This window comes from Eptatretus burgeri, chromosome 4 (genome assembly GCF_056783735.1).
Source record: "Eptatretus burgeri isolate ZD-2024b chromosome 4, Ebu_testis_v1, whole genome shotgun sequence".
NCBI classification, from domain to species: domain Eukaryota; kingdom Metazoa; phylum Chordata; class Myxini; order Myxiniformes; family Myxinidae; genus Eptatretus; species Eptatretus burgeri.
In genome coordinates this window covers 21,299,731-21,312,200 of record NC_140964.1, presented here as the reverse complement: position 1 = coordinate 21,312,200, position 12,470 = coordinate 21,299,731, and the positions used below count along the sequence as shown (strand labels likewise).

Genomic DNA, 12,470 nt, shown 5'->3' with positions numbered 1-12,470 from the left:
CGAGGGCCCGCAAGAGGATGTCTAAAGTCTCCGCAAAGATGACTGCATCATCTGCAAAATCAAGGTCCGAGATCTTGACATTGCCAAACGATGCACCGCAACTTGATCTCTCCGACATCCTCCCAAAAATCCAGTCCATACAAGTGCTGAAAAGTGTGGGGGCAAGTACACATCCCTGACGAACTCCAGTAACAACTGGAAATAAGTCAGAGGCGGTACCACCACACTTCACAGCACTCTCAGTACCAGAGTAGAGTTCAGACATCAGATCGATCAGTTTCGGTGGCACCCCACGAAGACCAAGAATCCTCCAGAGGACATCCCGATTCACTGAATCGAACGCTTTACAGAGATCAACATAGGCTGCAAGCAGCCCCTGCCGAAACTCTCGTCTGCGTTCAGTGAGGACACGAAGAGCAAGGATACGGTCAATCGTTGACCTCTTTGGTGTAAAGCCTGACTGCTCTGGACGCTGGTGCTCAAGCAGATGGTGGCAAACCCTATCAAGAATTATCCGAGCAAAGACCTTGCCCGGCACTGAGAGCAGCGTCACCCCTCGGTAGTTGTTGCAGTCTTGGCGATCACCCTTCCCTTTCCAGAGAGGGACAACAAGGCCCCTCTTCCAGTCAGTTGGGATGATGCCTGTGTTCCAGGCAGAGCACAAAACTGCATGCAACGACGCGAGTGCAGCATTTCCACCAGCCTTGAGAAGTTCAGCATGGATGCCACAGATCCCTGGAGCTTTGCCCCGTTTCAACTGGTTCACCGCAGCCCGTGTTTCCACAAGCGATGGTGGACCACAGTTGATTCGAGGGTCAGCAACAGGGATTGTAACACCCTTGACGTCCAACTCAACAGCTGGGGGATCAGCCTGGTACAACCGCTCAAAGTAACCGGCCCAGCGGGCCTTCACTTCAGACTCCTCTGTCAAGAGCCTACCACTCTCTGCTCGAACTGCAGTGCTCCGAGGGATGGGCTTGGATGAACGTAATGCGCGAATTCCCCTGTAAGCGGGACGAGAATCACCTGTCCACAGGTGATGCTCTACCCCCTCACAGATTCCTCGCACATAGGCCTCCTTGTCCACCCTCAGTGCACGTACAGTTTTACACACACACATTTATTATTTTGAATAACTCTGGTGATTTTACTTTTTCAATAATCATCTGCAACTTTAAATGGCACATTAATGCATGCCCAATTATTAGTCTTGAGCTTGCCTGTTCAAAGAACAGAGGGCTATAGCGATACCCCCGGCGTAAGCGTGAGCGTCAGCGTGAGCATGAATATGTTAAAGTTTTTGGTGCAAGTTATTTCCTTTCTAATGTTTTTATCTACCACACTATTTTTTTACTGATTACAATATACAAATACATATATTGCTTTAAAATTATATGGATCAGACTTCACTGCAATGCTTTATAAAAAATATTATTAGACTCGTCTTTTAAAAATGATAAATGTATTAACAGGCGAGCATTGGGTGGCTTTGACACCAACTCTCTGGTTTATATTGTACTGCATTGGCTTTTTCCCATCATTTAAAAGTTTTGTTTTGAATGCAGTACATTTCATTATCAGACTGACAAAGTTTGATGAGCTCTGGTTCTTCCGATCAGATAGGTAAAGACTGACAATTTAAAGTCACCAGATGTGCCATGCTTGCACCTCCAACCATCCATAACATTGACGACACTGATTTGATCAGCAAGTAGGATCAATACATATATATATGTCTTTTTCACATTCTATACATCTTTTTTAACATTATTAAATTGAGTTAAAGAAAAAAGAGAGAAAGCCTATTTAACGATTTTGGAGCAAAGGTTTTGTATGTGCTCTGCAAGTTGTAGTTTCCTTTCATTCAGCTGTGCTTTGAGTGAGTTTTATCCTCACAGTAAATACAGAAATCTGATCCATATCTGAGCACGGGAAGGCTAAGCTTGTCTTCCTGAAACAAAGTGCTTCTTAAACCTATAAATATATTCAGCAAGTCCTTATCTCCTCTCCACATGATCTTGGATCATTCATCTTTTGTAGAGGACAAGACCTCCAGCTTCCAAATGAGGCATTGATGCGGTCTCTGTATTTCACTACGTGCTGGGCCGAACGTCCGTGGCAGGGACACAAAAGACAAAAAGGAAAAGCATTATAGGTTTGATTTAATGAATTGGTCCCTGTAAGATGGACATTGGAGGTGCTTTGATTGATGTGCCTGTCCAAGACTGTCTGGCATCAAAGTGCTTTTGTGAATCGACACTGATTTCCACATCTTAAGAGCCCACTGTCCGGTTCCCAGTTGCATTGCAAACCGCAAGGCTCGTTAAGAAGCTCTTATTTGCCTAATATCTTCCATCTTCTTTAATTAATCACAACAACCCCACATGCTTTCCCATTAGGCCTTCTTTCAGCATCACTCCCTTATTTGAAATAAACTAATCAATAATGTAATTCAACAACTTTTGTGAGGTATTCCAACTTCAGCAACTTCAGATTGCAAGCAAAACCACAGCTGCAAAATAAAGGAAAACTTGTCAATCTCTTCCTACAACTATTCAGAAGAGATTATGTTTCCGAAGTGGCATTTGGTCAATGTATTCATCAAACAGATGAACTCATGGAAGGTGTGTGTGTGTGTGTGTGTGTGTGTGTGTGTGTGTGTGTGTGTGTGTGTGTGTGTGTGTGTGTGTGTGTGTGTGTGTGTGTGTGTGTGTGTGTGTGTGTTTGTTTGTTTGTTTGGTTGTTATCTCCATATGTGAGTTTCAGAATGTGGAACAGAGTCCTCCCAGGTTTCAAAGTATCAACCTACGTGTTTGTGCATATTTTGTGTGTGTGCATATGTATGTGTTTGTGTGCACGTGCGTGTGTGTGGTTCTCGATTTCTGTCTTCGTCCGCACAAGCCCAAAGTTAACCAACAGTCTCTGCACTGGACTATTCATCAAGTCATAAATATTTCCTAAGAATTACGCATGGCATCACAAATCCTTACCGAAAGCTTGCAAAGTGATGAAGGGAGAAAGGCCGTCAGTATGAGGGTGGGATGTAAGAGAGGGTGACAAAGCTTGGAGTGGCACTTTCCAAAAGCAAAGCTTCTATTTTGAAGCTCGTTGTGTATATGCGAGTTTTTCTCTCTTTTTCTTTCCTGTTTAGACTGAATAGCTTATTAAAACCCTGAAAGAGTGTCTGAAGAAGTGTTTCATAACAAAATGGAAACTTCGAGCCGACATCCCACCTCGGTCGCCGCTTTGTGCGAGGCTAATAATAAAAATGCAGATTCAGGCCTCAGAAATGTCTGAGCAAATATTTAACTCCTACCGTCATCTGCTAGTAACACAAAGGGAGCCATTCTTTTCCCAGCTCTGTGTCCTCATCTGTATGCTGAAGGGACTCTGGGATCGCCCAGATACTTTGTCAACAATTTTCTGCATTATTTCATTTAACTGACTCAAAATAACAGCCTATTCTGCCAAGGTTCAGCGAGTGACACGGCCAGTGTTAAATTACCTTTTACCACCTGTTCTACGCGGGCCTTTCCCACAGCTATCTGCAACCAGTGCAGATTTTCCCTCCCCATTTCTTCCCGGTCCCCACAATCACGGCTTTGCTTCGACCCTGGCTCTGGCGTGGGATTATGCTTTATGACATTTATTTCATAAACCAAATGGAAAGCACAAAATTATTGACAACTTGGTTTGAATTAAACAACCTAATCCAAAATGAACTTTAAGCAACTCAATGCTGTAATGAGCTGAATTTTTTTTTTTTTAATGCTTACAACGAGGGACTTTCAAAATATTTTACGAACAACATGCAATTATTCTTCAAGACATGCCATGGCTTTGTTTTAATAGCGAACGTAGTGAGCTTCATACTTAACGCGTGCACATGAGAAAATAGGAAACAACAACAACAACACAATACCCTGGCAATTTGGAATCCGTGTCGTCAGCTATGACCCTTTTGCTTCCAGTTTTTGTCATGGGGAATGATGCGTTCCGGGAGATAAAGGCATCGTCGGAGACATGAAAGACCCAAATATCAGACATGGTGTATATTTGCTCCACTGATTTTAATAAAGATATCTTTATCAATATATAAAGATATCATCAAAAAAAAATTTTAATCGTGATTTACATTATTTGATCGCTGATCCCGAATCCAGGCCGAAGTAACTGGAAATTGCGTCAAAATCTTCAGCTGTGCGGCGCTTACACGTACCACTGTATAGTTGGCAAGTATACAGTTGTGAACATGTTATAGGTAAATTCAGAAGCAAATGTAAGAAGAATTCTACGTTCGCTTCTCGGCTTTGCCTATTCCATATTATTCAAACATTCGTGATAAATACACGTTTACTTCATTTGTATTATTTAGTTAATCAAGAATGACCGCACTGTGGTCACAACGTGTGACGCAAAAAGAAAACCGAGGCAGTGTGTCATCAGCAGAGGCTGACAGGCCTAATGTGTTCAGCCCACCAGAAAACCAAGATGGCAGCAATATCATTTTGGCTGGATGCTACGGTGGGTGGAGTCAAGCGACAGGTGTGGATGCGGTCCGGCAGCTGTCCGACCAATGGGTGCACATTTCAAAATCTACTCTCAACAACAACAGCAATGCCGAGCTCTTGTGGACGGACCTGCAACATGTCGCAGGTAAATATCATAACGACCCAAAAAATACAGCATGGCCAAAAAATAACTGACACATTTTAAATTCAAGTAAAATCCTAAGCAATGTTAAAAACAATATTTTTTAAATTGCTGATCATAAAGGATTTCTGTAAGATTTACTTACATGGAGGAGTGGACAAATCTCGAAAAAGCAAGGATCCTGGAACTCTCCTTCAAGTCCAGTTCAATAATTCAGGTTCAAAGAGACTTCAAAAGAATTTACAATGTCAGAAAATGTCCTTGCAGAAACACAGTACTCTCATAAGCCAAAATATTTCGTGCAACTGCCAATGCACAACCCTCGCCTCCTCCAGGACGACCGAGAAGTGTCTGTATGTCCAACAAAATTGGAGATTTACGTGTAGATGTTTAGTGTAGTCCACGCTCTTCGACAAGAAAACTGTCACAGGCGTTGAACAAACATTCGAGAACATCCCTGCAGACCATGCTGAAGGATGATTTTCACATGTTTCCATGCAAAATTCAAGTGGTTCACAAACTTGGTGATGTTGATAAACGAAGCAGGATGGTATTTGGAGAAACATTTCTTCGGATGACCGAGGATGATGGCAGGATTATTGAGAGACTAATCGTGTCCGATGAAGCTCGTTTCCAGCTCTCATGTTATGTCAACAATAAAACACCCAATTTTGTGCAGAAGAAAATTCTGAGCAGTTCCACCAACGACCTTTACACAGTGAATGTGTCACAGTGTGGTGTGGAATTTTGTGCACATAAATGCACACATTAATTGGTGGACATTTAAAAGGTATGGTTTTCAAGACTGAGGTCGTTGATTTAACCTCGTGAGACTGGAGTTTTGTATGACATGTAAATATTCTCTTTTTCTGTTAAAAGGCTCTTTTTACATCAAATATAAATATGTCAGATGTTTCTTGGCCACTGGATGTATATATTGTGCTTTGCATAATTTATGTGCGTGACATCAGGGTCATGTCACATTGAGGGTCGGAGTTTCTTCTTTTGTTTAATTCATCCTTCCTCACTGCAACCCCACCTCCTCAAAGGTGTTCAGCAGGGCAGAGACAATGTGTTCGTTTGGCAGACACTTGTTGCTAACAGGTTGTGCAGCATTTGCTGTTATGGGACTCGACCTGTACTTTGCTGCCTCATTAAGTTGGGGGGGGGGGGTTGATCTTTATTGAAGCAACTTAGCATAGTCACAAATATACGAGGAGCAAGGAAGAAGGGTGGTCCGGGGGAGTTCGGTCGGATGCTATTACAGGACTCTTGTGAGTGTCAAGGGTGCACCGGATTTTTCCGATATTCTTTGTCCTTTTAAGCCAATATTACGATCGAGTCTTTACTTAATTGGCCATCTGAATCTTCCGTGGTGCCGGGAGGAGGTGATCGAGGATGATCAACACTGCTAGTGATGATGACGAGGGTTCGTGATGGAGGGTTAATCGAACTAGGAAGAGGGGCAGACCACGGCGGGAGAGTTCCGAGGGGTCGGAACCCCCCAAAGTGGTTAAGGGCCCCTTTACCCCTGAAGAGTACTATCATAAACTTCTGGTTATACTTTCGGTTTTTGACGGTGTTACACCCCTAAGCCCTGACAACCCTATAAAAATGGCTACACTGATTAACAAAGAATTTGGTGATGTGTCTTGTGCCAAAAGCTCAGATCTGGAGACCTCTTCATTTAATGTTAATCAGTTGACCAATGGGAGAAGGTTATGAAAGCCCAGTATTTTGACGGGGTTCGTGTTTTGTGTCATATTCCTAGGTATCGAAGGGAGAGTCGAGGAGTCATTTACGGGATTGATCCCTCCATTGAAATTGATGATATCACGAGTCATTTAGTGGAGGTTGGAGTTGTGGACGCCTGCTATCTCACCACGGTCAGGGATGGAGTCAAAGTCGATACCACCTCGGTGGTTTTGTCTTTTGACACCCCAATCCTTCCCCCGAAAGTTTTCTTGGGCTATCGAGCCTTCACTGCACGGGAATACATTCCACCCCCCTTAAGATGCTACAGATGCCAAAAGTTTGGTCATACTGCTCCAGCCTGTAGAGGCAAACAATGCTGCAGCAGATGTAATGGAGAGCATGACGACGGAAGCTGCACCTGTGAAGAAATGTTTTGTGCCAATTGTAGTGGTGACCACAGTGCAGCCTTTAGAGGATGTCCTGAATTCCGGAGAGCTGCCCTGATCCAACAGGTGAAGACGCAGGAGAAACTGTCAAACACTGAGGTGGTCCGGATCATTCGCAGAAGGGGGAAAACTACTACTCCAGTAAAAGCGGTCAAGAGCACGTCCAAAATTGAGTGCTGGTAAATGTCCTCACCAAATCGGTGGGAGTCCAGACTAAGATGACAGATGCAGAATGCCAAACCAAGAGAGCAACCACTGATGTGGTCATGAACTCTACGAAAGAGGGATTCATCGGCTTCATCACTGATGTAGTAAATTGTACAGTTCAAGTAGGGAGCAGATCCGAAAAAATCAATGTCATTTCTGCTGCAGCCTTCAAACATCTGGGCTGGGAGGAGTTTACTTGCAAGATGATCAACAAAATATTCAACCAAACGACCCATAAACGTGGAGGGCTGGGCTCCAGGCAGTCTCAGCATTCCCCTTGCTGCTGATTCATGTAAATCTTCCAATGATTAACAGGAAGTGTGGTGCTCATGTGTCGGAGCTTTCTAAATTCATCAGTGATCTTTCATCCACACTGGATATTATCCATTCGTTAGTTAAGAAACTTGGTTTAAAAGCCCCAATCGATTTAAGATTACTGGTTACATCCTTCAACGTATTCTCCGAATAAGTGTACCGGATACACTTTGTTAACTGAGCCGGATGTACCATCAATTCTTCAAATTTGTATGGAAATTCAAAATGGAAATGGGGTGGACAGTATAAAGTTATTACCTTCGCATTCTGCGAAAGGTTATGTTTTGGTCGGCGTGTATTTATTTATTTATTTATTTATTTATTTTTAATCTTGTGATTCGTATAACTCAAAAAGTATAAAACCGAATTGCATGAAATTTGGTGGGATGATTGGTTATTAGCCAGGAAGCATTCGATTAGATTTTGGGATCGTTCGGGTCAAAGGTCAAGGTCAAGGTCACGAAAAGATCAAAATCGTCTTTTTACGATAACACGGTCAATTTTTATTCAATTTGCATGCAACTAACGCCAAAATGTTCAGAATTCAACGCCTCATCTTGTGATATGCAATATGACAATGACGCCCATACTCTTGTTACCGGTTAGGGGTCAAAGGTCAGGAGGGTCACAACCTTGAAAATATGCGGTTTTTGTCATAACGCGGTCAATTCTTGTCCGCTTTACATGAACCCAGCACCAAAATGTTCAGAATTGAATGCCCAATCTTGTGACACAATGACATCATAACACGTCACCGGTTGGGGTAAAATGTCGGGGGGGGGGGGTCACGCCCTTGAAAAATATGCGGTTTTCAGCATAACTCAGTCAATTCTTATTCGATTTGCATGAAACCAGCATCAAACGAGATTACCTTCTCTTTTTGAAACGTTGTATTCACCGAGCTTGCGAGTGAAGACTCGCCAAAACGACGTAAGTTGATTGTTGTTTAGTCCGTAGCCCCCGAAAGAAGGGGGGGTCATGACGTTATAGATATGTGGTTTGTGTCATAAGACCATTCATATGAAACCAGTTCCCCACACTCATACCAAGAACAAAAAATGTAGTGGCGGCGAAGGTATGCGCTCTATGGGTGCCCGATCTAGTTATTATTATGTTTTTTTAACTTTCTATTCTTTACTTCCATTTTATCAATATATTTTCGTTTTTCGTTGTAACCTTGAGTTCGGGTGCGTTGTGTTTTCGAGCCTCGCGGCTCTGACGACGCCCATAAACAACAAATAAAATAAGAAGACAAATAAACTATTTGGCAGGATGTCGTCCTGATGAGCCCATAATAAGGGTGAAATCTGGATCGGCAGTTCTGTTTTCATTTATTTTTGACAACAAATCTCAGTCTTCAAAGACCTGATTGCCACATGGATGCCATCCAAGTTTGGAGGTGATGTGCTGGCATAATTTTATGTGCATGGTATCCGCATCATGTCATGTTCAGGGTCTGAGTTGCTCCTTTTAGTTTATATTTGTAGTGCCAGGAAAAAGGCAGTGAAACATGATGGATTGGAGTTATTTCATTCAAAATATTGAAGGAGACTGGAAGATATAATGATTCGTAGCAAGAAAAAGCATTATTTTAAAACATGACATGTTCAAACAAATGTGATCATAAATTCTTTATCTTCGGGGAAGTTTCATTTTGATGGAACTGCCTCGTGAACATGCCAAAGTCTGAAGCTTCAGCCGAGCGTCAGGTGTGCTTATATATTCTTTATTTAATAGACATCCAACAGATGTAAATGAACACTCCTTTTACTCTGTGTGTATTGCACATCATGTGCAGAGAATTTCACCTTCCTGCACCTTGTATTTATTGTTATTTTAAAAACGATTCTGTGAACCGCCCTTGAAGCTCAGTTTGCAAGTCACCGTGTACAATTCCAATAGAAGAGACTTAATTACTTTTCGAAAATGTTTTTCGAGTTTTTTTATCCTCAGAAATAGACCGTAGTGAACACACAGTCGTGTTCAAAGATTGCCCTTTTAAACCCACAGATCGTCCTTATGATTCACTTCCTGATTTTTACGGTGAGCATCGCCATGGATTATGTCTCACACTGTAAAACTGCATAATCCGCAAAGAACAACCATCTTTCTGCCACCCAGATGATTGTTTCTGCTAATGCAAACCATTCAACCAGAACGCATGTGATACGATTGCTTTGTAAATCGAAACAATAATAATAATAAACATATTATACGGTTTCAATGTGTGATACATAATCCGTGGCAATGCTCACCATAACAGTCAGGATGTGTGTCTGATGTTTAAACGATGAATGTGGCCATCATTGGTTGGCGATTTATCAGTATGCTGTCCTGATGAGGACAAATTAGCCCAAAATCCAGATAGGTGGCTTCGTTTGATGTTGACCATGTTATCTTTGTCTGTTTGACAGAGTCACAAGGCCGAGGACTCCGGATTGGAGGTGATGTTTTGGTGTAGGACTGTGTCCAATGGCGATTGGCGGAGTGCTCGTCACACTCCACATGTTTTGATATACCCGGCGATCACATCATGTACCTCTGGTTGAATGGTTTGTATTTGTGGAAACAATTGTCTGGGTGGCAGATGGACAGCTGTTGTTTGCGGATTTTGCAATTTTCCCGTGTGACGCAGTGACGCTCACCATAACAGTCTGGGTGTGTGTGTGTGTGTGTGTGTGTGTGTGTGTGTGTGTGTGTGTGTGTGTGTGTGTGTGTGTGTGTGTGTGTGTGTGTGTGTGTGTGTGTGCGCGTGGGCGCGCGTGGGCGTGCCTGTGTCCAATTTCCCCATAATAATTAATGTAAATAGGGGGTTATTTATGCTCCAGGGAAAAAAATTATCGTCAGACAAAAGACATTATTTACAGATACAATGCAAGTTTTAAATAACTTTAAACAAATAATTGAATATCATCATCCCTAGTTGTGTCAGATCTTCATTGGTTTAACTCTTCTTCATGTGATTACAGAAGTTGTGTAACATCGGCTTATTCCGCCTCAAATTAAACCTGCTTTATTGGCCAATTTGAGGACAACTTTCTTCATAGCGGGAACATCTTTAAATACTTTCAAGTCATTGACGCATTCAGACCACAACTTCCTCCACACACCAATCATGCACACCTGAGTGACTTCAGCTCAAGAGCCACTGATGGTGTTAATGCACTTGAGGATGTTTCCATCATTTTAACATATAAACACATGGCAGCTAGTCAGGTGGATCGCCACATGTCGAATACCTGAGATTGGAGAGGGTGATGCAACCACCGATTTTATTGATGCATAGCTCGGTGTGTCTAAGGCAGATACTGCACAAACTCTGGGTGGGTTTATACACCAGTATTTATGGTATGATTTATACTGGAACTTTATTAAAATGAGGAATAACCATCAGTTTGGTGCTAAATTAGAGGAAAACGACTCTATAACGGAACGGGAGACGACTTTAAATGAGTCCGTTCTCTAATAGATCAGCAACTTAATCATGAAACAATGTTAACCGTGGCAAGCAAGGAGTTGATATATATATATATATATATATATATATATATATATATATATATATATATATATATATATATATATATATATATATATATATATATATATGTTATATGAACTGTTAATAATCTAATCAATGAACTGTTAATATATTCTAATTGAACACCTAGTTAATGAACAGAAAGAAAAGAATCAAGATGAACACCTAGTAGGTGTTCATATGGATTCTTTCTGTACATTAACTAGGTGTTTAATTAGAATATATTAACAGTTCATTAACTAGGTGTTCAATTGGAATATTAACAGTTTATTGATTAGATTATTTCTTTTTCATTGGGTAGGTGTTCATATGGATTCTTTCTTTCTGTTCATTAACTAGGTGTTCATCTTGATTCTTTTCTTTCTTTTTCATTGACTTGATGGGTAGGTGTTCAATTAGAATATTAACAGTTTATTGATTAGGTGTTCAATTAGAATATATTAACAGTTTATTGAGTAGATGTTCAATTGTGATTCTTTCTTTCTTTTCATTGATTAGATGAGTAGATGTTCAATTAGGATTCTTTCTTTCTGTACATTGATTAGAATATTTCTTTTTCATTGAGTAGGTGTTCATATGGATTCTTTCTGTACATTAACTAGGTGTTTAATTAGAATATATTAACAGTTCATTAACTAGGTGTTCAATTGGAATATTAACAGTTTATTGATTAGATTATTTCTTTTTCATTGGGTAGGTGTTCATATGGATTCTTTCTTTCTGTTCATTAACTAGGTGTTCATATGGATTCTTTTCTTTCTGTACATTGATTAGAATATTAACAGTTCATTGAGTAGGTGTTCATCTTGATTTTTAGCTGTTCATTGACTAGGTGTTCAATTAGAATATTTCTTTTTGAAAAGGGTTTTACTGAACGATGGACGAAAGAACTTTTTAAAATTGTTGATGTAATAGATACAGTTCCTTGGACTTATAAAATATATGATTTGGAAGGGGAAGAGATTTTAGGTTCATTTTATTCACAGGAATTACAAAAGACAAAACTAAGCAGATAATACACCTTTGTGGACACTAGAGGGACAAGTCCGAGGTGTATAACAGTATATAATGTGTGTCAAGGGGGACGTTCTTACATCTGTGAACCCCAAACACAGAATCCTCAACTGAATAGTCAAGGCTTAACTTTTGTTTGTGTGTGTGTGTGCAATGGGAGCAATAGGTTGGCGCTTCACTCCCTCCTACTATACACCGTTGTGGACACTCGAGGGCCAAGTCCGAGGTGTATAACAGTATATAATATGTGTCAAGGGGGACGTTCTTAGATCTGTGAACCCCAAACACAGAATCCTCAACTGAATAGTCAAGGCTTAACTTTGTTTGTTGGTGTGTATGTGTGTGTGTCCCAACCCTCACATTCAAAATCTCAACCCCAACCCTCACATTCAAAATCTCAACCCCAACTCAATCCTCACCCAACACAGTCTTTTTCAAAATGAGATTTCCACATATATATATATATATATATATATATATATATATATATATATATATATATATATATATATATATATATATATATATTTTTACGTTTTTTTTTCTTCTTCCAATTCTGTCTTTTAAGGCTTTCAGGTTTGATGACGTAAAAAGGGGGA

General features: G+C 40.7%; 2 long non-coding RNA genes across 2 annotated transcripts in view; one reads left to right on the top strand and one right to left on the bottom strand.

Moving 5' to 3' along the window:
• The first annotated feature begins 4,485 nt into the window (after positions 1–4,485).
• Positions 4,486–12,470, top strand: part of LOC147027603 (uncharacterized) — a 16,784-nt gene continuing 8,799 nt past the window's right edge. The window contains exons 1-2 of the long non-coding RNA XR_015056890.1: positions 4,486–4,656; positions 9,731–9,868. This is a non-coding gene — a long non-coding RNA (uncharacterized LOC147027603). The remainder of the gene's footprint in view (positions 4,657–9,730; positions 9,869–12,470) is intronic.
• The window catches only part of LOC147027604 (uncharacterized), a 2,772-nt gene continuing 2,118 nt past the window's right edge, over positions 11,817–12,470 (bottom strand). Inside the window, exon 2 of the long non-coding RNA XR_015057129.1 lies at positions 11,817–12,470. This exon is cut by the window's right edge and continues 765 nt beyond it. This is a non-coding gene — a long non-coding RNA (uncharacterized LOC147027604).